The sequence below is a fragment of the Canis lupus genome, chromosome 3 (genome assembly GCF_011100685.1).
Source record: "Canis lupus familiaris isolate Mischka breed German Shepherd chromosome 3, alternate assembly UU_Cfam_GSD_1.0, whole genome shotgun sequence".
NCBI lineage: Eukaryota > Metazoa > Chordata > Mammalia > Carnivora > Canidae > Canis > Canis lupus.
Window position 1 is genome coordinate 31446477 of NC_049224.1, and position 16000 is coordinate 31462476.

Below are 16000 nucleotides of genomic sequence, written 5' to 3' on the forward strand. Positions count from 1 at the left end.
CACCTAGGCTTTCTGCCTGCGAGAAATTACCAGACTGTGGTGCAAAAGGAGAAGCCTAGATAGAGACTGGAGTATAGAAAGATCAAGGTAGCTAAACTTTCCAGACCAGAGTACTTAAAAGGCAGGAGTTACACAGACCTCCAGATATCCACATAGGGTCTCTCTTGAGATTTAGGCTCGATACTGATCTTATTTATGCCTATGGTGCAGTCCCACTAGTCTGGACAACAACTTCCAAGAAAGGAATACTTGACAGGGAGCCACGACATAAATAAATTTCAGATCTCATAGAGGCCTGACCATTTAATTTCCCACAAGTCAGGGTAGAGAGATCTCACTGAATACCTGGGACATTCAGTAGAGACCCCAGAAGGGCCAGGCCTTAAAAGTGGGGTTCACAAGAAACAAACAATCCAATCATGAAATGAGCAAAAGACATGAACAGAAATTTCACCAAAGAAGACCTACACATGGCCACCAAGCATATGAGAAAATGCTCTGCATCACTTGTCATCAGGGAAATACAAACCAAAACCACAATGAGATCCCACCTCACACCAGTGAGGATGGAGTAAATTAACAAGGCAGGAAACCACAACTGTTGGAGAGGATGTGGAGAAAGGGGAACCCTCTTGCACTGTTGGGAAAGTGAACTGGTGCAGTCACTCTGGAAAACTGTGTGGAGGTTCCTCCAAGAGTTAAAAATAGACCTGCCCTACGACCCAGCAATTGCACTGCTGGGGATTTACCCCAAAGATACAGATGCAGTGAAAAGCCGGGACATCTGCACCCTGATGTTTATAGCAGCAATATCCACAATAGCCAAACTGTGGAAGGAGCCTCGGTGTCCATCGACAGATGATGGATAAGGAAGCTGTGGTCTGTGTATACAGTGAAATATTCCTCAGCCATCAGAAAGGACGAACACCCACCATTTGCTTTGATGTGGATGGAACTGGAGGGTATTATGTGAGTGAAGTAAGTCAGTCGGAGAAGGACAATCATTATATGGTTTGACTCATACTGAGAATATAAGAAATAGTGAAAGGGATTAAAGGGGAAAGGAGAGGAACTGAGTGGGAAAAGTTAGCGACGGACACAAAACATGAGAGACTCCTAACTCTGGGGAATGAACAAAGGGTAGTGGAAGGGGAGGTGGGCGGTGATGGGGTGACTGGATGATGGGCACTGACGGGGGCACTTGACAGGATGAGCACTGGGTGTTATACTATGTGTTGGCAAATCAAACTTCAATAATAGAAAAAAAGTAGGGTTAAGTTGGGTTTAGGCTATTGAGTTCTCTACAGCTCTCTTAAAGGAGCTGAAAAATCAGAATTCTAATGGATCACAGTAACCCAGAAGTAACTTAAATGGCCTGCCAAGTGTTATATTCTTTAAAGGAATATAAATCCAGCATTTGGTGATAACAAATACACTATGTTTGGCATCCAGTCAAAAATCACTAGGCAAATGAAGAAGCAGGAGAATGGGACCCATCACAAGAAAGATCAGTCATTAAAAACAAGCTAGGAAACGATAGAGAAGATGAAGTTAGTGGCAAGGCCATGAAGAGAAATGAAAGATGAAAAAAATCAAACGGAGTTTTTTAGAGGGGAAAAATACCTGGAATGAAATATGTACTGGGTGGGATTAACTGACTAGTGCAGAGGAAAAGATGGATGAACTTGAGGATGTAGCAGTAGAAGCTTCCCAAGCTGAAGGGCAGCCAGAAATCCTTGCCCAGAGGCTCAATACAGTGTGGAGCCACACCAAGCTGTTCAGCGCACATGCACCGGGGGCAGAGGTTACCGGAGACACCAAAGTGGGATTAAAACTATAAGCACACCGATCTAAGACTGGCAATGAAATCCGAGTAGAAGAACCACACGGAAAAATCACAATCTAATTGCCAAAAATCAATAATAAGGAAATAATGTTCAAAGTAGCCAGAGGGGAAAAAACAAATTACACACAGAATAAAATTAAAAATTAAAGCAGGGCAGCCCAGGTGGCTCGGCGGTTTGGCGCTGCTTTCAGCCCAGGGCCTGATCCTGGGGTCCCAGGATCTAGTCCCACATCGGGCTCCCTATTTGGGGCCTGCCTCTCCCTCTGCCTGTGTCTCTGCCTCACTGTGTCTTTCATAAATAAAATCTCTAAAAAAATAAAATAACGTGTCCTAACAAAAACATACACAAATGTTCATAGCAACACTATTCACCATCACCCAAATGTAGAAGCAAACCAGGTATCTCTGAACTGAGACGTGGAAGACAAAAGGCGATGTGCGCACGCGCGGTTACTAGGCGGCCGCGGAGGGGCACGGGCGCTGCTGGCAACGGCTCGGGCTCCGCCCCAAGCGTCCCGAGGAGGCCGAGCCGCGCCGCGCTGCGCTGGGCCTCGGCGCCCGGAACACGCGGAAAGCGCAGGCGAGGTTGGCAGGAAGCGGGCAGGACGCGGGGTCCGGGCGGCGAGAACCTTCTCCAACAAGGTAGTGCTGGTGTCTGCGCAATATTGCCAACGCGGTAAATGCTCCCCGAGTTCATACACTAAAATGGTAAATTTTGTTATGTCTATTTTACCGCAATAAGAAAAATAGTGTGAGGAGCCCGCTGGGCGACGGTGGGTTGGCCGGATGTTGGGGACCCGGAGTGAAGGGGGGGCCAGGGTCACTGCCAGGTTCTTGGTGTACAGCAGGGTGCGGCTAAAGCCCTTCGCTGGCTCGGCGGCTCCGAAGGCAGATACTGAGCCCCCCCTCCGGGCTCATCGTGCCAGTCGCCTGAGAAGCATCCCCAAGGCAGGGCCTCCGCCCCGGCTCCTTGCGGCTGCCTAGGTCCCGGGCCTCCTGCCCTCGCGGCAGGGGAGGGGAGAGGCAGGAAAGGGGTGCAGGGACAGGCGGGGAGGAAGGGGTGCAGGGGAGAGGCGGGGAGGAAGTGCTGCAGGGAGAGGTGGAGAGGAAGGGGTGCAGGGAGAAGGGGGGAGGAAGGGGTGCAGGGATGAGGGGGGAGGGAGGGATGCAGGGATGAGGGGGGAGGGAGGGATGCAGGGAGAGGCGGGGAGGAAGGGGTGCAGGGGAGAGGCGGGGAGGAAGGGGTGTAGGGGTGAGGCGGGGAGGAAGGGGTGCAGGGAGAGGCGGGGAGGAAGGGGTGCAAGGAGAGGTGGGGAGGAAGGGGTGCAGAGGAGAGGTGGGGGAGGAAGAGGTGCAGAGAGGCGGGGAGGAAGGGGTGCAGGGGAGAGGCGGGGATGAAGGGGTGCAGGGAGAGGCGGGGAGGGAGGAGTGGAGGGATGGGGGGAGGAAGGGGTGCAGGGAGAGGCGGGGAGGAAGGGTGCAGGGGAAAGGCGGGGAGGAAGGGGTGTAGGGGTGAGGCGGGGAGGAAGGGGTGCAGGGAGAGGCGGGGAGGAAGGGGTGCAAGGAGAGGTGGGGAGGAAGGGGTGCAGGGGATAGGTGGGGAAGAGGTGCAGGGAGAGGCAGGGAGGAAAGGGGTGCAGGGGAGAGGCGGGGATGAAGGGGTGCAGGGAGAGGCAGGAAGGGCTACAGGGAGAGGCGGGGAGGAAGGGGTGCGGTGGGGGAGGAAGTGGTGCAGGGGAGGGGCCCGGCACCGGTGGCTCGGGTGGCACAGGTGGGCCGAAGGCGGGGGCGGCCAAGCGGTTCCGGGGGCACACGCGCCTCTGGAGCCAGGCCCGGATCCTGCTGGGTGTGAAACCGGGTCGCCCACGCGGTGGGTCAACATGCGGGGCCTCCCCGAGTAATTAAAGTCTGAAAAATTCTGGCAGAATTTGGGCAGAAAGGCGGAGGACGACCCCGGGGGCGGGGGGAGACCCTCTGCCATCTCCACCCCTCTGGGGGCTGGGTGACTTCAATTCCTTTCATCCTCCTGAATGGGTCATTTATATTTTTCAAAATTCGATTGTTTCAATAAGTTTTCCCCAAGTCTCTGGCTTTCCGGCGTCCTCCGTGAGCCTGAGCCGGGATCTGGAGTTACTCTTCTTCGAAAGGAGGCCTCGTAGGGGGAAGGTCTCAGCGGACGTGCCCTGGGCTGGGCCAGGCCACGAAGTCAGGCCCCCAGGTGCCCCCAGGCCACTCCTGTTCGGCCAGGGTGCTGGCAGCTTGCGGAGCCGGGAGGTTTCCAGTTTCCTGTGACTTGCTGCCCTCTCCATATTCTTACTCATCTCAGCCCAGCTTTGGGGGTCAGGACAGCTTCGACATGGATGGAACTGGAGGGTATTATGCTGAGTGAAATAAGTCGATTGGAGAAGGACAAACATTATATGGTCTCATTCATTTGGGGAATATAAAAAATAGTGAAAAGAAATAAAGGGGAAAGGAGAAAGAATGAGTGGGAAATATCAGGGAGGGAGACAGAACATGAAGACTCCTAACTCTGGGAAACGAACTAGGGGTGGTGGAAGGGGAGGTGGGGGGGAAGTGAGGGGGACTGGGTGGCGGGCACTGAGGCGGGCACTTGATGGAATGAGCACTGGGTGTTATTCTGTATGTTGACAAATTGAACACCAATAAAAAATAAATTTATTAAAATAAATATAAATAAAATAATAAAAATAAAAAATAAAATAAATTCAGAAAAAGAACCAAACTCCACTCTAATTGAAGACGGTGTTTGGAAATTGCTGTATTGAACTCGGATACACATGACTACGGGCCTGCCACCTCCACATGCTTTTCAACCAAACTCTATGAGCACCGAACCTAAGGATGTTAGGAGCTAACTCCACAGGCAGCCAGGATGCGGGAGGGTCCTGCCCTGAGCTCAGCTCTCACAAGCAAGCGTGCCTAGAAGCCAGATTTCAACTAGCTGCGTTCTTGTTGGAGTGAGAACATAGCAGCATGCTATGTGAGGAGGTTCCATGAATACCGCTCTACTGCACCTGGAGACACAACCTTCCAAGCCTGCAGTTTGCCACTTGCATTCCACAAGCTTCTGACAAACCTCTCTAGTGTGGATATTCGAAACTGCATCTGCAGGCAGTGTGGAACTGGGAGGGCCCGGGTGTGAGCTCAACTCGCAGAAGGAAGTTCCCCTGGGAGAGAGCTTCCAACTAGCTTCTCAGATATGGAAGTTCGTATGTAGCTCTTATCTAAGAGAGTAATTCCTCAGAAATCGCTGGATTGAGCTAAGACACAGTTACCTCTCACAAAACTTCTGTCCTGCATTGAATGAAATCCTGTGAAAGCTAAGCATACAGGCAGTCGGCATGTGGCAGGTACAGGCCATAAGCTCAACTCTCAGGAGTGTGTATGCCTTGGAGGCAGCTGTCCCCTAGGCGCTCATTTATTGGAGTTAAAATCTATCTCCACTCTAATTGAAGACAATGTTTGGAAAATGCTGTATTGAACCCGGATACACAAGACCTCAGGCCTGGCAATTCCACATGCTTTTCACACAACCTCTGCCAGAATCCAACCTAAGGATATTAGGACCTAAGTCCACAGGCTCTCAGGATGCAGGAGGGTCCTGCCCTGAACTCAGCTCTCACAAGGAAGCATGCCTAGAAGCCAGCTTTCAACTAGCTGCGTTCTCATTGGAGTGAGAAGGCAGCAACATTCCAAGTGAGGAGGTTTCATGAAACTGCTCTCCTGGACTCGGAGTCACAAGCGTTCCAAGCCCGCAGCTTGCCTCTTGCCTCCCACCATCTTCTGACCAACATCTCTACTGAGGATGTTCGAAAGTCCATCTGCAGGCAGTGTGCAACTGGGAGGGACCACGTGTGAGCTCAACTCGTAGAAGGAAGTTCCCCAGGGAGACAGCTTTCAACTAGCTTCTCAGGTATGGAAGTTAGTATGTAGCTCCAAACTAAGGGAGGAATTCCTCGGAAGTCGATGGATTGAGCTATGAGACACTTGCCACTCACAAAACTTCTGGTCCGCATTGAATGAAATCCTGTGGAAGCAAAGCTTGCATGCAGTCAGCATGTGGGAGGTACAGGCCATAATCTCAACTCTTAGGAGTGTGTATGCCTTGGAGGCAGCTGTCCGCTAGGCGGTGAGTTGACCTTGGAGACACTTGCTTCTCACTCCACTACTGACCCGCCTTGAACGAAAACCTGTGGAATCGACGGGTACAGGCCCTCAGCATGTGGGAGGTACAGGCCATAATCTCAAGTCTCAGGAGTGTGTATGCCTTGGAGGCAGCTGTCCACTAGGCGATGGATTGAGCTTGGAGACATGCTGTGCACACCACTTCTGTCCCGCATTGAACGAAATCCTGTGGAAGTGAAGCATACAGGCCTTCAGCATGTGGGTGGTAAAGGCAATAAGCTCAACTCTCAGGAGTGTGTATGCCTTGGATGAGGCTGTCCTTTAGGTGCTTGGTTGAGCTTGGAGACACTTGCTGCTCACACCACTTCTTTCCTGTGTCGAAAGATATCCTGTGGCAGCAAAATGTACAGGCAGTCAGCATGTGGGAGGTACAGGCCATAAGCTCAACTATCAGGAGTGTGTATGCCTTGGAGGCAGCTGTCTCCTAGGCGCTGGATGGAGCTTGGAGACAATTGCTGCTCACACCACTAATGTCCCGCATTGAACGAAATCCCGAGGAAGCAAAGTACAGCAAGTCAGCATGTGGGAGATAAAGGCCATAATCTCAACTCTCAGGAGTCTGCCTTGGAGGCAGCTGTCTGCTAGGCACTGGATTGAGCTTGGAGACACCAGTCTTCTGGCCTGCACATTCGACTTCCCTCTCACACCATTTCTCTCACGCATCAAACCTAGGCCTGTTAGAAGTGAAGTGTACATGCAGTCAGGATGTGGGAGGTACAGGCCATAAGCTCAACTATCAGGAGTGTGTATGCCGTGGAGGCAACTGTACGCTAGGCACTGGACTGACCTTGGAGACACTTGCTGCTCACACCACTTCTGTCCCACATCAAACGAAATCCTGTGGAAGGGAAGCATACAGCAGTCAGCATGTGGAAGGTAGAGGCTGAAAGCTCAACTTTCAGGAGGGTGTATGCCTTGGAGGCAGCTGTCCACTAGGAGCTGGATCAACCTTGGAGACACTTGCTGCTCACACCACTTCTGTCCCGAATTAAACGAAATCCTGCGGAAGTGAAGCATACAGACCGTCAGAATGTGGGAGGTACAGGCCATAAGCTCATCTCTCAGGACTGTGTATGCCTTGGAGGCAGATGTCTGCTAGCCATGCATTTATGGGAGTTAGAACCTAGCTACACTCTCATTGAACAAGTAGTTGGCAATCACTGTATGGAATGCAGATACAGAGAGTACAGGCCTGACACTTCCACATGCTTTTCACACAACCTCTTCCAGCATGTAACATAAGGATATTAAGAGAGATGTCTACAGGCAGTCAGGATGCATGAGGGTCTTGCTCTTAGCTCATATCTCATGAGGAAGCATGCCTAGAAGCCAGCTTTCAACTAGCTGCGTTCTTATTCCAGTGAGAACGTAGCAGCATTCTAAGTCAGGAGGTTCCATGAATACCACTCTACTGGAGACACAACCTTCAAAGCCTGCAGTTTTCCACTTGCGTCCCACAAGATTCTGACAAACATCTCTAGTGACGATGCTCGATGCTCGAAACTCCATCTGCAGGCAGTGTGGAACTGGGAGGAACACGTGTGAGCTCAACTTGCAGAAGGAAGTTCCCTAGGGAGACAGCTTTCAGCTAGGTTCTCAGGTATGGAAGTTAGTATGTAGCATCAATTTAAGGGAGGAATTCCTCAGAAGTGTCTGGACTGAACTAAGAGACAGTTGCCTCTCACAAAACTTGTGTCCCACATCGAAGCAAATCCCGAGGAAGTGGAGGAGGGGCAAGATGGCAGAAGAATAGGGTCCTCAAGTCACCTGTCCCCACAAAATTACCTAGATAACCTTCAAATCATCCTGAAAATCTACGAATTCAGCCTGAGATTTAAAGAGAGAACAGCTGGAATGCTATAGTGGGAAGAGTTCACACTTCTATCAAGGTAGGAAGTTGGGGGGAAAAAAGAAAAAAAAGAAACAAAAGGCATCCAAGGGGGAAGGGCCCCATGCGGAGCCGGGCTAAGGCCCAGGCGAGAGCCCCCAGGACAGGAAAGCACCGTCCAGGAGAAGCAGGAGCTTCACCAATCTTCCAGGGCAGAAAGGCACTCACAAGGAGTTAGAGCAGGACCCCAGGAGTGGTGGGGATGCCCTCAGGCTCCCTGGGACACTAACAGACACCTGCGACACTGAGAGAGTGCCCTGAGCCCCCTAAAGGGCTGCAGCGTGTGCATGGCTTGACCCAGGAGGAGCTCGGAGCGGCTTGGCCAGTGGCTCCGTAGAGAGGGGGCTGCCCGGCCAGGAGCGCGAATCCAACAGCGCAGACCCCGGAGCACGGGGCGCCAGGGACACAGCCCAGGATCTGGCCTCCCCCCGGGACAGGCAGAGGCCAAGAGCGCACAGGACAGCAAGGACGCTCCTGCAGCTGAGCAGATCAGCGGCCCTGCCCCAGAGCCTCCAGGCCCTGCAGACGGAGAGCTCTGTAGTTACTATAGGAGCTGACTCCAGGGCTCCAGAGCTGGCCGCTGCCACTGTGGTTATTTCTCCTGGGGTCTTACAGGGTAAACAACCCCCAGTGAGCCTCAGAGTGGCCTCACCAGATAAACAGCTTAAACATCTTTCACTGAGCCCTGCACCAGGCAGGGGGCTGAGCAGCTCCCCCAAATGCTAACAGCTGAAAATCAGCACAGCAGGCCCCTCCCCCAGAAGAACAGCTAGACAGTCAGGGGAAAAACAAATTATTGACCCAGCAGCACTGGAAAGTTCCAGGGGAAGTGAAGGGACATACAGTATACAGAATCAGAGGATACTCCCCCTAGTGGTTTTTTTGTTTGTTTGGTTGGTTTTTTTTGCTTTTTGATTTGTGTTTGCTTCCCCGTCCATTTTTTTCTTTTTCTTTTTCTTCTCTTCTTTTTTATTTTTTCTTTTTTTCTTCTTTTTTTCTTTTTCTTTCCTCCTTTCTCTCCTCTCTTTTTCTCCTTTCCTAACACAACTTGTTTTTGGCCACTCTGCACTGAGCAAAATGACAAGAAGGAAAACCTCACCTCAAAAGAAAGCATCAGGAACAGTGCTCGCTCCCACAGAGTTGCAAAATCTGGATTACAATTCAATGTCAGAAAGCCAATTCAGAAGCACAATTATAAAGCTGCTGATGGCTCTAGAAAAAAGCATAAAGGACTCAAGAGACTTCATGACTCAATTTAAAATCGCTTGTATTTCCTTGGTGTTGGTAGTGGTCTCTCCTTTCTCATTCATGATTTTATTGAGTCTTCTCTCTCTTCTTTTTAATAAGGCTGGCTAATGGTTTATCTATCTTATTAATTTTTTCAAAGAACCAACTCCTGGTTCTACTGATCTGTTCCACAGTTCTTCTGGTCTCGATTTCGTTGAGTTCTGCTCGAATCTTTATTAACTCTTTTCTTCTGATGGGCGTAGGATCTATTTCCTGTTTATTCTCTAGCTTCTTTAGGTGTAAGGTTAGGTTTTGTATTTGAGTTCTTTCCAGTTTTTGAATGGATGCTTGTATTGCGATGTATTTCCCCTTCAGGACTGCTTTTGCTGCGTCTGAAAGATTTAGAACGGTTGTATCGTCATTCTCATTAGTTTCCATGAATCTTTTAAATTCTTCCTTAATTTCCTGGTTGACCCTTTCATCTTTTAGCAGGATGGTCCTTAACCTCCACGTGTTTGAAGTCCTTCCAAATTTCTTGTTGTGATTTAGTTCTAATTTCAAGGCATTATGGTCTGAGAATATGCAGGGACGATCCCAATCTTTTGGTATCGGTTCAGACCTGATTTGTGACCCAGTATGTGGTCTCTTCTGGAGAAAGTTCCATGTGCACTTGAGAAGAATGTGTATTCAGTTGAGTTTGGATGTAAAGTTCTGTAGATATCTGTGAAATCCATCTGATCCAGTGTATCATTTGAAGCTCTCGTTTCTTTGGAGATGTTGTGCTTAGAAGACCTATCGAGGGTAGAAAGTGCTAGATGGAAGTCACCAAGTATAAGTGTATTATTATCTAAGTATGTCTTAATTTTGGTTGTTAATTGATTGATATGTTTGGCAGCTCCCACATTCGGGGCATATATATTGAGGATTGTTAAGTCCTCCTGTTGGATAGATCTTTAAGTATGATATAGTGTCCCTTTCATCTCTCACTAAAGTCTTCGGGGTAAATTTTAGTTTATCTGATATAAGGATGGCTACCCCTGCTTTCTTTTGAGGACCATTCGAATGGTAAATGGTTCTCCAACCTTTTATTTTCAGGCTGTAGGTGTCCTTCTGTCTAAAATGAGTCTCTTGTAGACAGCAAATAGATGGATCCTGCTTAAAAAAGGTGTCCAGTCTGACACCCTGTGCCTTTTGATGGGGTCATGAAGCCTGTTAACTTTCAGAGTTACTATTAAAAGATATGAGTTTAGTGTCATCATGATATCTATTCAGTCCTTGTTTTTGTGGATTGTTGCATTGGACTTCTTCTTAAAGGGGAATTTTGAGAGTCCCCTTTAAAATTTCTTGCAGAGCTAGTTGGAGGTCACATATTCTTTCAGTTCCTGCCTGTCTTGGAAGCTCTTTATCTCTTCTTCCATTCTGAATGAGAGCCTTGCTGGACAAAGTATTCTTGGTTGCATGTTTTTCTCATTTAGGACCCTGAATATATCCTGCCAGCCCGTTCTGGCCTGCCAGGTCTCTGTGGAGAGGTCTGCTGTTACCCAAATACTCCTCCCCATAAAAGTCAATGATTTCATGTCTCTTGATGCTTTAAGGATCTTCTCTTTATCTTTGGAATTTTCAAGCTTAACTATTAAATGTCGAGGTGTTGAATGTTTTTTTATTGATTTTAGGGGGGGATCTCTCTATTTCCTGGATCTGAATGCCTGTTTCCCTTCCAAGATTAGGACGGTTTTCAGCTATGATTTGTTCAAATACGTGTTCTGGCCCTTTGTCCCCTTCAGTGCCCTCGGGAACCCCAATTAAACATAGATTTTTCTTCCTCAGTCTGTCACTTATTTCCCTTAATCTATCCTCATGATCTTGTAATTGTTTGTCTCTTTTTTCCTCAGTTTCCCTCTTTGCCATCAACTCATCTTCCATGTCACTCTCTCGTTCTTCCACCTCGTTAACCCTCATCGTTAGGACTTCTAGTTTGGATTGCATCTCATTCAATTGATTTTTAATTTCTGCCTGATTGGATCTAAATTCTGCAGTCATGAAGTCTCTTGAGTCCCTTATGCTTTTTTCTAGAGCCACCAGTAGCTGTATAATAGTGCTTCTGAATTGGCTTTCTGACATTGAATTGTAATCCAGATTTTGTAACTCTATGGGAGAGAGGACTGTTTCTGATTCTTTCTTTTGAGGTGAGATTTTCCTTCTAGTCATTTTGCTCAGTGCAGAGTGGTCAAAAACAAGTTGTATTGGGAAAAGGAGAAAAAGAGAGAAAAAGAAGGAAAGAAAAGAGAAAAATTAAAAAGGAAAAATGGAAGAAAAAAAGAAAAAAGAGAAAAAAAAGAGAAAGAAAAAGAAAGGAAAAAAGGGTGGGGGAAGCAAACAGAAATCAAAAAGAAAAAAAAAAACACGGGGGAGTATCTTCTGATTCTGTATACTTTAAGTCCCTTGACTTCCCCTGGAACTTGTCCATCTAGCTGGTCTTCTGGGGAGGGGTCTGTTGTGCTGATTTTAAGGTGTTAGCACTTGGCGGAGCTGCTCTGCCTCCTGCCTGGTGCAGGGCTCAGTGGGGGTTGTTTACCCCATAAGGCCCCTGTAGGAACAACCCCAGTGGTGGCAGCCAGCTCTGGAGCCTGGATTCAGCTCCTGCAGCAACTACAGAGCTCTCCATCTACAGGGCCTGGCGGCTCCGGGGTGGGGCCACTGATATGCTCAGCTCCGGGCAGGAGCATCCTTGCTGTCCTGGGCCCTCCTGGCCTCTGCCTGTCCGGGGGGAGGCCAGATCCTGGGCTGTGTCCCGGCGCCCTGTGCTCCAGGGCCTGCACTGTTGGATTCGTGCTCCCGGCTGGGCAGCCCCCTCTGCAGAGCCACCGCCCGAGCCCCTCCGAGATGCTCTGGGTCCAGCCGTGCACGCTGCAGTCTTTTAGGGAGCTCGGCCGCGGGGTATGGCGCACTCTCCTGGGCGTGCAGGTGTCTGTTAGTGTCCCAGGGAGCCTGAGGGCATCCCCACCCTCCTGGGGTCCGGCTCTAACTCTCTGCGGGCACCTTTCCACCAGGGAAGATTGATGCAGCTCCTGCTTCTCCAGGCCATGGCTTTCCTGTCCTGGGGGCACTCGCTTAGCCCGGCTCCTCGCGGGGCCCCTCCCCCTTGGATGCCTTTTGTTTCTTTATTTCTTTTTTCCCACGTTCCTACCTTGATAGAAGCGTTCCTACCTTGATAGAAGCACGAACTCTTCTCACTGTAGCATTCCAGCTGTTCTCTCTTTAAATCTAAAGCCGAATTCGTAGATTTTCAGGACGATTTGAAGGTTATCTAGGTAATTTGGTGGGGATAGGTGATTTCGGGACCCTACTCTTCAGCCATCTTGCCCCTCCTCTCTCCCTTAATCCTAACGTTAACCTAACCCTTAAACAAGACCTATCACTAATTGAAAACCAAACACAAACCCCAAGACCGAAACGCATTCACTGAACCTTCCTGCCAACCCTCACCATATCACCTAAACCTATTCTAAACCCTTAACCCTGAGCCCTACCTTAAATCTTTTTTTTTTCTGATCAATCAAACATTTTATTGTGTGTACAGGAAGATAGAATACAGTATGTGTCCTCAAAACATGGAGGCTCTAGAAAGAGAAGACTAATGTAAATATATGAAAAAAATCTATATTATAGCTTAGCTGTAAGTGAAGCGACATTTTGTTCAAATTCAGGACAGACTTCATATTTTTAATGGTATGTTGTCATGCAAAGGCATGAATTAAGCCAGATGAAATTAGCACAAATTAGCTATATGCTACTAGCAATACACATGTTTATCAGATGACAGCTTTGTGCTACAGTATGTTTGAAGCTTTTTTTTTTCTTCATTATCCTTATTTTTTTAATTTATTTTTTATTGGTGTTCAATTTACCAACATACAGAATAACCCCCAGGGCCTGTCACCCATTCACTCCCACCCTCCTCCCCCCTCCCATTCTACCACCCCTAGTTCGTTTCCCAGAGTTAGCAGTCTTTACGTTCTGTCTCCCTTTCTGATATTTCCCACACATTTCTTCTCCCTTCCCTTATATTCACTTTCACTATTATTTATATTCCCCACATGAATGAGAACATATAATGTTTGTCCTTCTCAGACTGACTTACTTCACTCAGCATAATACCCTCCAGTTCCATCCATGTTGAAGAAATGGTGGGTATTTGTCATTTCTAATAGCTGAGTAATATTCCATTGTATACATAAAACACATCTTCTTTATCCATTCATCTTTCGATGGACACCAAGGCTCCTTCCACAGCTTGGCTATTGTGGCCACTGCTGCTATAAACATCGGGGTGCAGGTGTCCCTGCGTTTCATTGCATCTGTATCTTTGGGGTAAATCCCCAACAGTGCAATTGCTGGGTCTTAGGGCAGGTCTATTTTTAACTCTTTGAGGAACCTCCACACAGTTTTCCAGAGTGGCTGCACCAGTTCACATTCCCACCAACAGTGTAAGAGGGTTCCCTTTTCTCCGCATCCTCTCCAACATTTGTTGTTTCCTGCCTTGTTAATTTTCCCCATTCTCACTGGTGTGAGGTGGGATCTCATTGTGGTTTTGATTTGTATTTCCCTGATGGCAAGTGATGCAGAGCATTTTCTCATGGGCATGTTGGCCATGTCTATGTCTTCCTCTATGAGATTTCTGTTCATGTCTTTTGCCCATTTCATGATTGGATTGTTTGTTTCTTTGGTGTTGAGTTTCATAAGTTCTTTATAGACCTTGGAAACTAGCCCTTTATCTGATATGTCATTTGCAAATATCTTCTCCCATTCTGTAGATTGTCTTTTAGTTTTGTTGACTGTATCTTTTGCTGTGTAAAATCTTCTTATCTTGATGAAGTCCCAATAGTTCATTTTTGCTTTTGTTTCTTTTGCCTTCATGGATGTATCTTGCAAGAAGTTACTGTGGCCGAGTTCAAAAATGGTGTTGCCTGTGTTCTTCTCTAGGATTTTGATGGAATCTTGTCTCACATTTAGATCTTTCATCCATTTTGAGTTTATCTTTGTGTATGGTGCAAGAGAGTGGTCTAATTTCATTCTTCTTCATGTGGATGTCCAATTTTCCCAGCACCATTTATTGAAGAGACTATCTTTCTTCCAATGGATAGTCTTTCCTCCTTTATTGAATATTAGTTCACCATAAAGTTCAGGGTCCACTTCTGGGTTCTCTATTCTGTTCCATTGATCTATGTGTCTGTTTTGTGCCAGTACCACACTGTCTTGATGACCACAGCTTTGTAGTACAACCTGAAATCTGGCATTGTGATGCCCCCAGATATAGTTTTCTTTTTTACAATTCCCTTGGCTATTTGGGGTCTTTTCTGATTCCACACAAATCTTAAAATAATTTTTTCTAACTCTCTGAAGAAAGTCTATCGTATTTTGATAGAGATTGCATTAAAAGTGTAAATTGCCCTGGGTAACACTGACATTTTCACAATATTAATTCTGCCAATCCATGAGCATGGAATATTTTTCCATCTCTTTGTGTCTTCCTCAATTTCTTTCAGAAGTGTTCTATAGTTTTTAGGGTATAGATCCTTTACCTCTTTGATTAGGTTTATTCCTAGGTATCTTATGCTTTTGGGTGCAATTGTAAATGGGATTGACTCCTTAATTTCTCTTTCTTCAGTCTCATTGTTTGTGTATAGAAATGCCACTGATTTCTGGACATTGATTTTGTATCCTGCCACACTACCAAATTCCTGTATGAATTCTAGCAATCTTGGGGTGGAGGATTTTGGGTTTTCTATGTAGAGTATCATGTCATCGGCGAAGAGGGAGAGTTTGACTTCTTCTTTGCCAATTCGAATGCCTTTAATGTCTTTTTGTTGTCTGATTGCTGAGGCTAGGACTTCCAATACTATGTTGAATAGCAGTGGTGAGAGTGGACATCCCTGTCTTGTTCCTGATCTTAGGGGAAAGGCTCCCAATGCTTCCCCATTGAGAATGATATTTGCTGTGGGCTTTTCATAGATGGCTTTTCAGATGTTGAGGAATGTTCACTCTATCCCTACACTCTGAAGAGTTTTGATCAGAAATGGATGCTGTATTTTGTCAAATGCTTTCTCTGCATCTAATGAGAGGATCATATGGTTCTTGGTCTTCCTCTTGCTGATATGATTAATCACATTGATTGTTTTATGGGTGTTGAACCAGCCTTGTGTCCCAGGGATAAATCCTACTTGGTCATGGTGAATAATTTTCTTAATGTATTGTTGGATCCTATTGGCTAGTATCTTGTTGAGAATTTTTGCATCCATGTTCATCAGGGATATTGGTCTGTAATTCTCTTTTTTGATGGGGTCTTTGTCTGGTTTTGGAATGAAGGTGATGCTGGCCTCATAGAACGAATTTGGAAGTACTCCATCTCTTTCTATCTTTCCAAACAGCTTTAGGAAAATAGGTATGGTTTCTTCTTTAAACATTTGATAGAATTCCCCTGGGAAGCCATCTGGACCTGGACTCTTGTGTCTTGGGAGGTTTTCGATGGCTGCTTCAATTTCCTCCCTGGTTATTGGCCTGTTTAGGTTTTCTATTTCTTCCTGTTCCAGTTTTGGTAGTTTGTGGTTTTCCAGGAATGCGTTCATTTCTTCTAGATTGCCTAATTTATTGGTGTATAGCTGTTCATAATATGTTTTTAAAATCGTTTGTATTTCCTTGGTGTTGGTAGTGATCTCTCATTTCTCATTCATGATTTTATTAATTTGGGTCTTCTCTCTCTTCTTTCTAATAAGGCTGGCTAATGGTTTATCTATCTTATTAATTCTTTCAAAGAACCAACTCCTGGTTCT